We start from the raw sequence: 13711 nt of genomic DNA on the forward strand, positions 1-13711 counted from the left end.
TTTCCTCATGACCCCATTTGAGGTTTTCTTGGCAAAGAGAGCGGAGTGGTTTGCCATTTCCTTCTCCAATTCATTTCATAAATAAGGAAATTGAGGCGAACAGGATTAAGTGGCTTGCCCATGGCTAGTGGTGTCTGAATTTGGATTTGAATTCAGATCTTCTTGACTCTAGACATGGCTCTCTCTCCGTTGTGCTACCTAGCTGTACCAAGATTTAAGAAAATGATGGAGAAAATGTTAATGATATAGATTAAACTTGAGAGTTTTATAAAGCCCTATCAGAGAGCCAGTTGTTAAAAGCATGACTCTAGCTCTAACTCTTCTAAGTTTTTCTTTTGTCATATCTGTTCTTCTCCCTACTCCAATGTAAATATTCTTTTCCTTCTCAAATTTCTTTGTACTTAATGTATCTATGGCCATGTTGTATTTTTCAAGAAGAATGCAAGCTCCTTGAGGGATTATTTAGGTTTTTTGTGTATATCCCTCAACACAGTATACTGAATGCCACATGGGTAGGTGCTTAATGTAAATGTTTGTTTTCTGAATTGAAAATTTATTTTCCTGTTGCCCCCATCCACTGCTCCTCACTCTTAGCTCTAGGATCAAGCCACCCAAATCTAACTCCATATGACACCATTCATATATTTGAAGGAAATTATAATATCATGTTTCGCCCACCCTTTATTCTTTTCTCTAGACCATATGCCTTGGTTCCATAATCTCCATTATGACATTTTTTCTTGTGTTCTTTGTCTCTTTCATGTTGACTCCCCTTCATATGAATATACTTTCACTTGTGACCATACTGCAATGTTTCTCAGAATTAAAAGCAGAATTCTAGGTGTGGTCTACTCAGGGCTGAGGAGGGTGAAATTTTTCTCTCTCCTTTTCTTTGACAACTTGTTGTATTTGTTGTCACTAACCATTTCAAGGAACTTACCAACCAAGAAAACTTTCAAAAAGACATGGATTGGATATGGAAACAAGGCAAGTTTATGGAGATAGAAGGAGTGTAAGACAATCATAAGAATGAAGGGGGGGAGACCCAAGATGTGGAGAAAAAGCAGACACTCCCCAGAGCTCTCCCCACTTTCCCTCCAAACAACTTTAAAATAATTCCTTGAAACAAATTCTGGAGCAGAAGAACCCACAAAAGGATGGGCAAAACATTTCTAGCCCAAGAAAACATAGAAGGTTGGAAGGAAAGGTCTGTCACACTGGGAGAAAGCACAGCACTCTCCAGTACAATGTCCAGGTAAGATAATAGTAGATTTTAATTGCAGTAGTGGCTTCTAGAACTCTCAGCTCACATACAGAAAGAGTATCAGACAACTGATAAGAAGGAGATTGTAGGGCTCCTTTTGCTGGCAGTGGGTGTAGGATTCTGTTACATTGCCCACATGTGAATCTGGATTGCAATCCTAGGATAAGGAAGAGCAATAGAATATCAGAGCTTGCAGCTACAGTGTAGTGGAGACCCTGATCACAATTCCAGGGTGGAAAACTAGTGCACATGAGTATTCACAGATCCGAGACAGTCCAGGAGAGTAACAAACACATTTTTCCTTAGAGCATACCACCTTGGAAGAACTGAAAACTTACAAATGACCACAATGGAATTTGAAAATAGCTTCATAAAGAACCTGAAACTTGGGGCAGTGCTCCCTTCGCCCCAGTAGCAGAGGCCCATTTTAGCAAAAAGTTCTAAGTCAAGAAAAAAAAAAACACAGATGGTAAAATGAGCAAAAAAAAGAAAAAGAAATAAAGAGCCTCATCATAGAAAGTTACAGTGACAGGCAAGTTCAAAACACAGTCAGAGGAAGAAAACCAATGTCAAATTGCTGTATCCAAAGCCTCAAAGAGAAAAAAAAAGATATGAATTCAAAATAATTCCTAGAACACAAACAAAGATTTTAAAAACCAAATTCAAGAGGTAGGGAAGTAATCGGAAAAAGAAATGAGAGTGATGTATGAAAGTCATGAGAAAAAAAAAAAAAAGAGCCAACAGTGTGGTAAAGGAGGCAAATAAAAAAAATATTGCATAAATTAACACTTTAAAAGAAAATAAGCCAAATGTTATAAGTAAGAGCCACAAACATCCACTGAAGAGAATAACTCTTGAAAAAGCAGAATTCACCACATGGAAAAAGATGCTTAAAAATTCACTGAAGCAAAGAACTACTTAAAAAGTAAAATTGGCCAAATGGAAAAGGAAGTACAAACAAGCTCACTGAAAAAAAAAAAAAGCATAAAAGCTGCCTGAAGAAAATAATTGCTTAAAAATTAGAATCAACCAAGTAGAAGCTAATGACTTAATGGTTCATAGAGAAATAATTAACAAAATCAAAAGAATGAAAAAACAAAGAAGAAGAAAATGTGAACCATCTCATTGGAAATGTAACAAGGTACAATCAACTGAAGAATTATCCAGGATTTGAAAAAGAACCTAAACATTGTCTTTTAAAGAATTATCAAAGAAAACAATCTTGATATTTTACAACCAGAGGTAAAATGGAAACTGAAAAAATTCGCTAATTACAGCTTGAAAGAGATTCCAAAACGAAAACTCCCAGTAATATTATAGCCAAATCCCAGAGTTCCCAGATTAAGGAGAAAATATTGCAAACTGCCAAAAAGAAAAATTCAGATTTCACGGAGCCACTGTCATGGTTACACAAGATTTAGTACCTTCTACTTGAAAGGTTTGAAATATGATATTCTGGAGGGCAAAGGAGCTCTGATTATGACCAAGAATCACCAGCCCAGCAAAACTGAGTATAGTCCTTCAGGGGAAAAAATGATATTCAATGAAATAGAGGGTCTTTGAGCATTCCTGATGAAAAGAGTAGAACTGAATAGAAAATTTAATGTTCAAATACAAGACTCAAGAGAAGGGAGGAAAAAAGGTAAATATAAAAGAATTATAAGGAATTCAGTAAGGTTAAATTGCTAACATTTCTATGTGAGAAGTTGATATATTTAATTCCTAAGAACTTTCTCATAATTAGGACAGTTTGAAGGAGTATACATAGCCAGAGGGTATGGATGTGAGTTGAATTTGATAGGATGATTTCCCCCCAAAAAATGAAATTGAGGTGAGAAAGAGTAATGAATTGGGAGAAGGAAGGAACAGGTAGAATAGGGTGAATTACTTCACATAAAAGAGAAATAAAAGAGCTTTTACATTGGAGAAGATGATCCTTACTCTCATTGGAATTAGTTCAAGAGATATACATGCTCAGTTAGATACAGAAATCTATTTTACCCTTTATTGTTGTCTTTCACTCTCAGAGAGAACAAAAATGACACCATTGTGTTAGTCAAGTTATAGTATTTGACTGTGGCTGATCAGACCAATAGGAACTCAAAATGCTCCCACAGGCTAGAGACACATAATTCATATAAACATTTGGAGAAGATTCTCTAAATTTATTCATCATATGGAATCTCCACCTGCCACGGTAATCAGATCAGGATTGGATAAGCAGATAATTTTCAAGGTACCTCTTCTAGCCACTTCTTCATATCAGAAGATGAGAGTGAGATCCTCAAAAGGCTGTTCAAATACCCAACGTGCTTCTGAATCTTACTGCTACTTCCTGTGAGAAGATTATCCCATGGCTTGGACTGCCTCTGTTCAGGTGGTGACAACAGTTCCCAGTGTATCTGCACCTGCTGCTTTGTCACTTGCCTCTCCCCACAGGACTTTGAAAGAGTTAAAAATGGTAAAATGGTATATTTTTTGATTTGAGTATGAATTATATTTAAGTGAGGCAGAACTGTACAAAGTCATCAGTCTCAATCTTTTCCAGAGTCATCACAGTCCAGTGACAGGACAGAGTCAAGCTGACTGGGGAGGTGATGTTCTAGGATATAGTAGATGATCTTGGATTCTGGTTCTAAGTATTCTATAGCACCCACCAGCTTTAACTTTAACTTCTTTCAGGACTTTGGAACAAATTGTTCTCATCCACCTATTCCACCAGGGGAAGTCTTTACATGCTTAAGGTAGACACCTTCCTGTAACTCAGCTCCTTGGTTACTCTTGGTCTGGTTTAAACCATCTGCTGAAATATTTTACCAGCTATAGCTGCTGACCATGCTACATGCTACAGTGGATGAGGGAAATAGTGAAGGTATAAAACAGCCCTCACATAAGAGCTCCTAGTTTTCCATGAACATGCCCTACAAGAAAGGAAAAGAAAAAGAGGATTAGAGAAGGGGGAGCTGATAAAAGGAAGGATGAATTGCAGGAAATACTTGTGAGGATGGAAAAGGAGAAAGAGAGAGCAAGATGAGCAGCGGGAAAATAGGATAAAGGGAAATACATAGTAATGACAAATGTGAAAAAAATAGCTATGACAAGTTTCTCTGATAAAGTCCTCATTTCTCAAATATATAGAGAACTGAGTCATTTATAAGAATGTAAATCTTTTCCCAATTAGTAAATAGTCAAAGTATGTAAATAGGTATTTTAGAAGATATTATGAAAACTATCTATAGTCATATGAAAAAAATACTTGAATTCACTATTGATTAGCCAATTAAAACAAGTCAAGGATCTACGCCACACTAATCAGATTGACTTATATGACAGAAAAGGAAATGGCAAATGCTAGAGAGAAAATGACAAATGCTAAACAAATGGGGAAAAGTAAGATACTAAAGCATTGAAAGTGGAGTTGTGAACTAATTGAACCATTCTGTAGAACAATTTGCACTGTACTCAAAGAGCTACAAAAACTGTGCATACTCTTTGTACCAGCGATAGCACTAGTAGGTGCTATCTCCCAAATCTCCCAAAGAGATTTTTTTTTTAATGGAAAATGACCTATATTTGCAAAAAATATTTATAGTAGTTCTTTTTGTGGTGGCAAAGAATTAGAAATTCAGGGTATAGACCTCATTTGAGGAATGAATGAACAAATTGTGGTTTGTGATTATTATGGAATATTATTATGCTATAAGAAATGGCAAGCAAAATGTTTTCAGAAAAATCTGTAAAGACTTACATTAACTGACCAGAATCAAGAGACCAGAAGTAGCAATACTGAGATGGTCAACTGTGACTGCCTTAGATATTCCTAAGGACTTATGATGAAAAAATGCTATCCACCTCCAGAGAAAAAACTGATGGAGTCTGAATGTAGATCAAAGAATACTATTTTTTTACTTTATTTTTGTGGATTTTTTTCTGGTCTGTGTTTTCTTTCACAACTTAACTAATATGGAAATATTCATGACTGCATATGTATAACTTATTATCTAATTGCTTTCCTTCTCAAGGAGAAGAGAGGAGAGAGAGGGAGAGAATTTAGAACTCAAAATTTAAAAAGACTCAAATTTTTAAAAAATGTTTTACATATAAATGAGAAAAATCAAATACTATTTTTTAAAAAAGAAAAGACTATGTTTCAAGTTCACAAATATATTTTAATTTTATTGCCATATATTCAGCATTGTATTTTGCCATCCCCCCCATATTTTGGTACCAGTAAACAATATGACGTCTTAAAGAAATGTTTATTTTTCACAGTAAAATTTAGAAAAGAATAATGAAAGAAGATCTAGAGCTTAGAATGAGCTGAGCCTGGAGAAGAAAGCAAAGACAAACAAAAAGGTTTAGGCTTCATTAGCAACATCCTAGAAAAGGAGGTCAAGGAAAAGATAGAGAGATGTGGGCCTGATAATAGTACAATTTGGTTAGTTTGGAACTATTTGGATAGCTGGACTCAAAGAGAAGTGGCCCAATGTCAGCTTCCCAGGTCCCAAGCAGAATGATCTGAGTATCTGTGCTTCCTTGGGTCATGGATCATGGCCTTGGGCTATGGACTGGAAAGCAGAGAACCAAAATGACTAACATGGATTCAAAAAGTATGACGCACAGGGAGACGGTAAGAGAGCACCTTATTTCTTTTAATGCTCATCATCTGACCCAGATAAACTATATCCTGGGGTTCTGAAAGAAATGGCAGATGTGAGTACTGAGTCACTATCAGTGAACTTTGAAAGACTGTAGAGGGCAGAAGAAGTATTCTGAGAACAGGAGAACAAATATCCTGATTTCTACAAAAAGAAGAAAATGCAATCCAAGCAACAAAGGCCAGAGAGTGTTACATCTATTTCTGGCAAAATTATAGAATATAAAATGAAAGACAGAGTTGGCGTCTGTCTAGAAAGGAAGCCCGTAGTGACAAAGAGCCAGCATGCCGGTATGGCTTCATCGAGAACAGACCATCCCAGACTAGTCTCAATATTTTTTTTGATTCATTACCAGAATGGTAGAATATGGGGATGCTGAAGAGAGATGAAACTTATCTAGATATGAATGAAGCATGTAATAAAGTCTCTCAGGTTATTCTTGTTGAAAAGATGGAAAGATTGGGCCATATGATAGTTCAGTTGGATTGATTTGGATGGCTGGACCCAAAGAGTAATTAATAATGGTCCAGTGTCAATCTAGAAGATCTCAAGTAGAGTGTTCCAAGAGTCTGTGCTTGGCCTTGGACCATGGAACGTTTTTGTGAATGACTTGGATAAAGGCAGAGATGGCAAACTTATCAGATTTGTACATGACACAAATATGGGAGAGACAGCTAACTTACTACAGGATTGTCAGGATTCACAAAGGTCTCGCCAGGCTAGAACATCAGACTGAATCTAAAACATTGAAATTTAATAGGAATCAATTAAAAGTCACAAAAATGGCTTCCAAAAGTCTCACTTTGATAGCACAAGATGGGGAAGGAATGTTTAGACAATAGCTTTTCTGAAAAGGGCCTGGGAGATTGGATGAACTACAAGGTCTAAAGGAGTCACCATTGTGATATGGTAGTTAAGAAGGCACCAGCTAGCAGGTTGCCGAAAGGGAGGCACATTGCTCTGGAATAAGGAAGAGGCAATCTGACCTACCTTGATCAGCCCACATCTGGATTGCTGTGTTCAGCCCTCAGTAAGGAAGTGACATGATCAGATTTGGACCTTAGGACTCTCAGTTTGGAGCTGGGGGAAGGATGGACACAAAACCTTGAGAGAAGTTGGAATAGTCTGTTGCCACTCTTCTGCCCACCACTGTATCCTGCTTGGCTGGTAATCTGGACCTGGGGCCAGATACATCTGATGGGTGTTTTTGTATGTACGATAGCTGATCTAGTCAGATCTAGTAGCTGTTTAATTCTTGGGTTCAGCTATCACTTATGTGTATGAATTGAGTGAAGGTGGGACCCATTCTGGTTTCCAAGACAGATTTGTTCATGGATTTCAGCATATTGGAATCAACAATGAAAATGTCATTTTCAAGAGACAATAGTGCATCATGGATAGGCAACTCAGCCTCAGAGAAAGAAGTCATTAGTTCAAATCTAAGCTGCCCTACTTATTAACTTGCAGAGGTCACTAAGCATTTCTCTTTGAGAATAAGTTCTCAGTGCAGGGACCAATTTTCATTTCAAGAAATTCCTCATCAGGATCTCTACAAAGATAAAATTCACAATTTGGGTTAAAAAAAAAGTAAAACTGAGTAGAAAAAAACGTTCCTGCCTTATGTACTACAAGTTTAATTTTCTGGTGTATTGGAGGAACTCCAGAATTTTATGCTCTGACTGGATTGTTATGAGGCACTAGATTTTTTCAAAGCAATAATGCTAAGCCTTGAAGGTTGCTTTAATTCTCACAAGCTCTTCTGCCTTAATTCTGCTTCCTTCAGTATCTGCATAATATACCTATAAGAAGAGGAGGAAGGAGAAAAGCAAGGGATACCAGTTTGGATAGGTAGAATAGTCCCCAGTGTTGCCTCTTGTGACCAGAGCTTATGATCGGGTAGGGGGGGTGCAACCAAAAAAATAACAGAAACTCAATTATAGATACTTGTTGCAAATCAAATGTTCCCTCACTTGGGTTGGGGGAAGAAGAGGATTATGGACTGGAAACTTTGAACCAATGATATGACTCCACTTCTTGGAAGTCATGGTGGGAGGGAAAATGCTCATCTCAACCTATCATTTAGCAGCTTCCTATTTTAATTATTTTTAATAACCAGATAATTAAGTTAAGACATTAGTTCTGTTGTTTTTGTGTTACTAAAAGTCTACAAGATCACTCAGTGCCCTCTATATTCAGCACCCTGACTCAAAGCCTCAGTTACCCTATTCTGCTGACAGTTCCAGTCCTAGAATCTCAGAATTGAGGGATACTTTATAAATTACCTGTTCTAGTTCAAATGCCTATCGAATGTTCTCTACAATTGACTTACAAGTAAGGTCAACCTTTGCTTGGGGAATCTCTACTGAAGTGGAATCTGTTAGGATTCTAAATAACCCATTTCATATTTGGACAGCTCACTACAAGCTCATTTGTGGGAGTATACAGAATCTTAGAGCTGGGAGGGAGCTCACAGATCATCTTATCTAATCTGCCCAATCATCAATGTATACCCAGTAAAAATTGTTGATGTCTAGCTCAAGTAAGCACCCTAGGTGTGTTGAAGAGACTCCAATATTGCAGATAATATGTCCCCATTTATTCAGCCTCTTCAAACATTGGTAAAGCTCTACCTCCTGAAAAAGTGCTAAAGTATGAGGGAAATCTTACTTTTCATTTGCTTATTGGAGTGAATGAACTCATCCTCAGCTCAGGAGCTTTGGGTTATGTAGGAAGTTCTAAATCTTGATGGAGTACCATAATTCACAAACAGACTTAAATCTAATGCAGAGGATGCTAAGTGGCCACTTGTGAACATAATTGGAGCCTTCTCAATCAGAGAGAAGGCAGGAGAAATACATCTTCTATGGCTCTCAAGATTCGCAAATTGGTTTGAATCATCACCAACAGCTTTAAAGTTTCCTGAGAATTTTGTTTCTAGATTTTAACAAAAACTTTTAAAAATGTATTACTATGTTTTGGGGTTTTTTGCATCACTTACTTTATTGATATCCCCCCCTCTCAGAGAGCCATGCCTTATCATAAAGAATAAAATAATGGAGAAAAAAAGCAATTCAGTAAAGGTAACAAACATATTAACCAAATCTAATATTATATGAAACATTCTATTGGTCCCTACACTGCAAGGAGAAGGAAAGTACATCCTTATATTTCTTCTTTGGAAAACTTAGCCAGTACAATTTCCAAACATTCAGTTTCAATAGTTTGGTTCATTGTTTGTTTTGTTTTTTTTTTTTTTTTTTTTTTTTTTTTTTTTTATTCACCTAGTTGCAGTTGTTGTGCATATTTCCTGCTTCCAATTATTTTACATTGTAAAAAGACAAATATGAATTTTGGGAGGCACATTAGACTTTATTTCTATTATTTACTTCCTTGGCAAATATGCTTGGAACCTCCAGATCAAAAGGAATGGGTGTTTTAGCCTTTTCCTTCAAAGCATTCTGCAACAGTTTCTAGATCTACCAGGCCAACTTACAGCTTCACCAACAATGTTATTAGTGAGCCTGTCTTTCCACAGACATAACAATAACTGTTAATTCTGAGATATGAGCAAATACTCTGGAGGCACATGTAATCTTTGGCTAAAAAATTAAAAATTTTATAGCAATTTCTCATCATGAGTGGCTTTTTAAAATATCAATATATTAGTATAGAGGAAGCTTCCATTTCTGGTCTTTGCAGATAGTTTCTTCTGAAAGAGCCCATTGAAAAGGTTTTTTTTTTTTTCCTGAGGGCCTGTGGGATGTTCAGTCAGTGACAAAAATGCAACAGAAGCTCATAAAACACCTAACTTGCTGAAGGTCCTTGAATATGATGAAAATTTCATGTTATTAGATACGATGAGTACCCCAAAATACAAAGTACATTTGGGCTGTCAAGTTCCCATTTGCTTTGGGAACCTCAGTTACTCAGTCAATCAATAGGTATTTATTAAGCACTTACTATGTACCAGCACAGATACCAGGCTATCTAATATTTAATTCTAATAAGCTTCTCCAGTTTCATGAACATGTAGATCTGGTAAAGATGTAGAATGATACCCTTTTTTTTGTGCTTCTATTTTTTCTGTTTTTTTTTTTTTTTTTGTTCGTTTACTTTTTGTTTTTGCTGAGGTAATTGGGGTAAAGTGATGTGCCCAGGGTCACACAGCTAGAAAGTGGTAAGTGTCTGAAGTAAGATTTGAATGCAAGTCTTCCTACTTCAGGACTGGTGCTCTATCCACTATGCCACCTACCCATTCCTTTTTCCATTTTGTTTTGTTTTTAATTATTTAAAGCTTTGAGTTTCAAATTTTATTCTTTTTTCCCCTCCTTTTCCCTGAGACAGTAAGCAATCAGACATAGATTTTTTATATTCAATTATGTATATTTTCATATTAGTCATTATATTCAGAAGGTTCAAATAAAAAATGAAAGTGAAAAATAACATGCTTCATTCTGTATTCAGACAATACCAGTTATTTTCTGAAGGCAGATAGTATGTTTCACCATTGGTTCTTTAGAAGTTTTTTAGATCATTGAACTGCTGAGTCATTCATAGTTCTTCATTGAACAGTGTTGCTATTACTATGTAAAATGTTCTTCTCATTCTGTTCACTTCACTATGCATCAGTTCATATAAATCTTTCCAGGTTTTTTTTTTTCTGAAATCATCCTGTTTGCCATTTTTTAGAACACAATAATGTCATTACAATATATACCAGAACTTGTTTAGACATTTCTCAATTGATGGTCACCCCTTGGATTTCCAATTCTTGCCCATCACTAAAAAAGCTGTTATAAATATTTTCATACAAATAGGTCTTTTTTTACCTTTTTTGGGTGGTTTTGGGATATAAAACTAAAAGTGGTATTTACTTGATCAAATGATGCTTAAAAGCATCATTTGAGCATAGTTCCAAATTATACTCTAGAATGGTTGGATCAGTTCACAACTCTACCAATAGTGAATTAATGTTCCAGTGTTCCTATATCCTTTACAGCATTGGTCATTTTCCTTTTTAGTTATGTTAGCCAATCTGAAAGGTGTAAGGTGGTACCTCAGAGTTGTTTTTAACACACATTTCTCTAATCAATTGTGATTTAGAGATTTTTTTTCATATGTCTATATATATAGCTTTGATTTCTTTGACTAAAAATTGCTTGTTCATATCCTTTGGAGATTTATCATTTGGGAAATAACTTGAATTTTCATAAATTTCCTCACTACTATTTGAGAAATGAGGATTTTATCAGAAATACTTGTTGCAAATCCTCCACCTCCCAGTTTTCTGCTTGGAAAAATACTTTTTACTAAAGTGACTTGTGAGCCAGGTTCCTTCAAGAATTTCTCTCCCCAGAACTCCCAATATATGGCCATAGGCTCATAGATTCATAGATTTAGAGCCTTAAGGAATAACAAAGCCCACTGAGTTGAAGAAATTGAGATTCAGAGAGATGAAGTTACTTGCTTAAGATTATATAGTGAGTGAGCTCCTGAGGGAGGATTTAAACCAAAATCCAGCACTCTATCCACTATACTATGACACTCATTTCTGATCCCAGGAGCCTATATGCAGATTAAAATGTAACCTAGGGAACTATCATCTCTTGAAAAATAAAGTTGGTGGAAAAATACAAGGGCCAAATGGTCTAAATAGACTCCTTCGAACGACAAACTTATTTATACTCTTATCTTTTCCCAAATTGAAACATTTTAAATAGACAATAGGTAGTGGATAGAAAGATAGAAACCCTAATTCAAAGATTAGCACAGTGTCTGACATATAAGGTACTTAATAAATGTTTATTGATTAATGGGCAGATAAAGCATTTATTGCATGTGTGCCAGGTATTATGTGAAGTTCTGGGGATATAAATATAAGAAAACAAAACCATCCCTACTCTTAAGGAGCTCACATTCTACTAGAAAAGATAAAGCACAGATGGGAACTGGAAAATGAGAAAGGAAGGCAGCTGGGGGAAAGGCAGTTTGAGAGGAAGTATAGCATCCCAGAGGTAAACTGGGAGTTCAGTGAGCAGAATGGTCATGGCTCCTGAAGGAATGGAAATCTTAGGCAGGAATGCATCAATAAATGAACAGGACTCAGGGCAGAGTAACCCATTTGGAATGCTGGCAACTGGAGGCAAGATCTAGGAGTCTGGAGACTATATTGAGTTGCAAACAAAATGTATTTATTGAATCTTTCATCAGATGGAAGTGGATATCGTCAACATAGAGAAGAGCTAATCCAATTCCAATTGATCAATAATGGACAGAATCAGCTACATCCAGAAAAGGAACACTGGGAAATGAGTGTAAACTGTTATTTTTACCTTCTGAATCCAATTCTTCCTGTGCAACAAAAAATTCAGTTCTACACACATATATTGTATCTAGAATATATTGTAATATATTTAACATGTATGAGGCTGCCTGCCATCTGGGGGAGGGGGTTGGGGGAGGAAGGGAAAAAATCTGAACAGAAGTAAGTGCAAGGGATAATGTTGTAAAAAATTACCCATGCATATGTACTGTCAAACAAAAAGTTATAATTATAAAATAAAATAAAAAAAATAAAAAAGAAAAGAATCTTTCATCAGAGAAGCTTGATGTTTGTTTAGTATATCATGGAGGTAAGAGAATTGATTCCTTGATTGTGAAGAGGGCCTTCTAACTTCAACAAAGATTTCTTCTTCATTCTTTCCCCCATCCTTCTAGTTTCTGGTACTTGTAATTTTTTTTCTAAAACTTTTCAATGTATTTGTGCATATGTTACGTCCTCCAATAGAATGTACACTCCCTGAGGGCCAGGACTCATTTTGTCACTGAATCCTGAGTGCCTACTACACATAGAAAGTGTTTAATAAATGCTTAATGAATTGACTTATACAGTGGAGCAAAATGAAGGGAAGGAGAAATGATATCTTGCATGTAATTTTTCTCCAGCAATTTCTGGAGGATTCAATTCTTCCTCTATTCAGCTTTTCTCTAGTGGATGGGCTTATGACAGATATTGATCAGTAATCCAGCATTATATAGTTTTGGAAGAATGCTTATATGTCTGGATCTTTAGGGTTATTGTTAAGAATTATACTCTCAATTTGCAGGAGTCATTTTTGATGGATTTGTGTGTTTTTGCTGAGCTAGAAATTTCATCCAAGTCCACAGGCTTGCTAGTCATTATTAAATCTTTCCTTCTCTGTCAAGCAAAATTGTGTGTTTATTCAATATAGTTGAATCAGATAGGTGTCCTATCGACCATCACTTAAAAGATTTTGAGAAACTGGCTGGGAAGGATGAGGTATTAATTGTACTCCAGAATCCTTTCTTGGAAGAACATTGCTCTTATTAATAACTCCTAGAGGAAATATCAGAATAGAATTTGAAAGAAAGTACGGTTTAGCCCAATTCCCTCTGATGTGTGGAATTCTGGGAGCCTAGGTCTGACAGTTAATGCTAGAGAATATTTTCCAAGATTTCCAGTTTATTAAGGAATTAAAACTTACCTGGAAAATCTTGGGATTGGATTGTTCTCCTGTTTAGGACTGAGATCTGTAACCAGATGAATTCTATGGCATTGGTCAAATTGATGGAAATTGTGTCCCTTTTAACTTTTTGGGGGACCCCTGAAACTGTGTCACCTTTAATCTGTGAAAGAAGGGTGATTCGGGGTCTCAAGCTCTCCCCTGGAAAAAGCACATCTTTCCCATACTACACCCTTTCCAAGTTAAGTGGTCTCATTCAATTGGAGATTTTGGCTTGATAGTCTCCTACTGCTTCCAGTGGCTCA

Source organism: Sminthopsis crassicaudata, chromosome 1 (genome assembly GCF_048593235.1).
Source record: "Sminthopsis crassicaudata isolate SCR6 chromosome 1, ASM4859323v1, whole genome shotgun sequence".
Taxonomy (NCBI): Eukaryota; Metazoa; Chordata; class Mammalia; order Dasyuromorphia; family Dasyuridae; genus Sminthopsis; species Sminthopsis crassicaudata.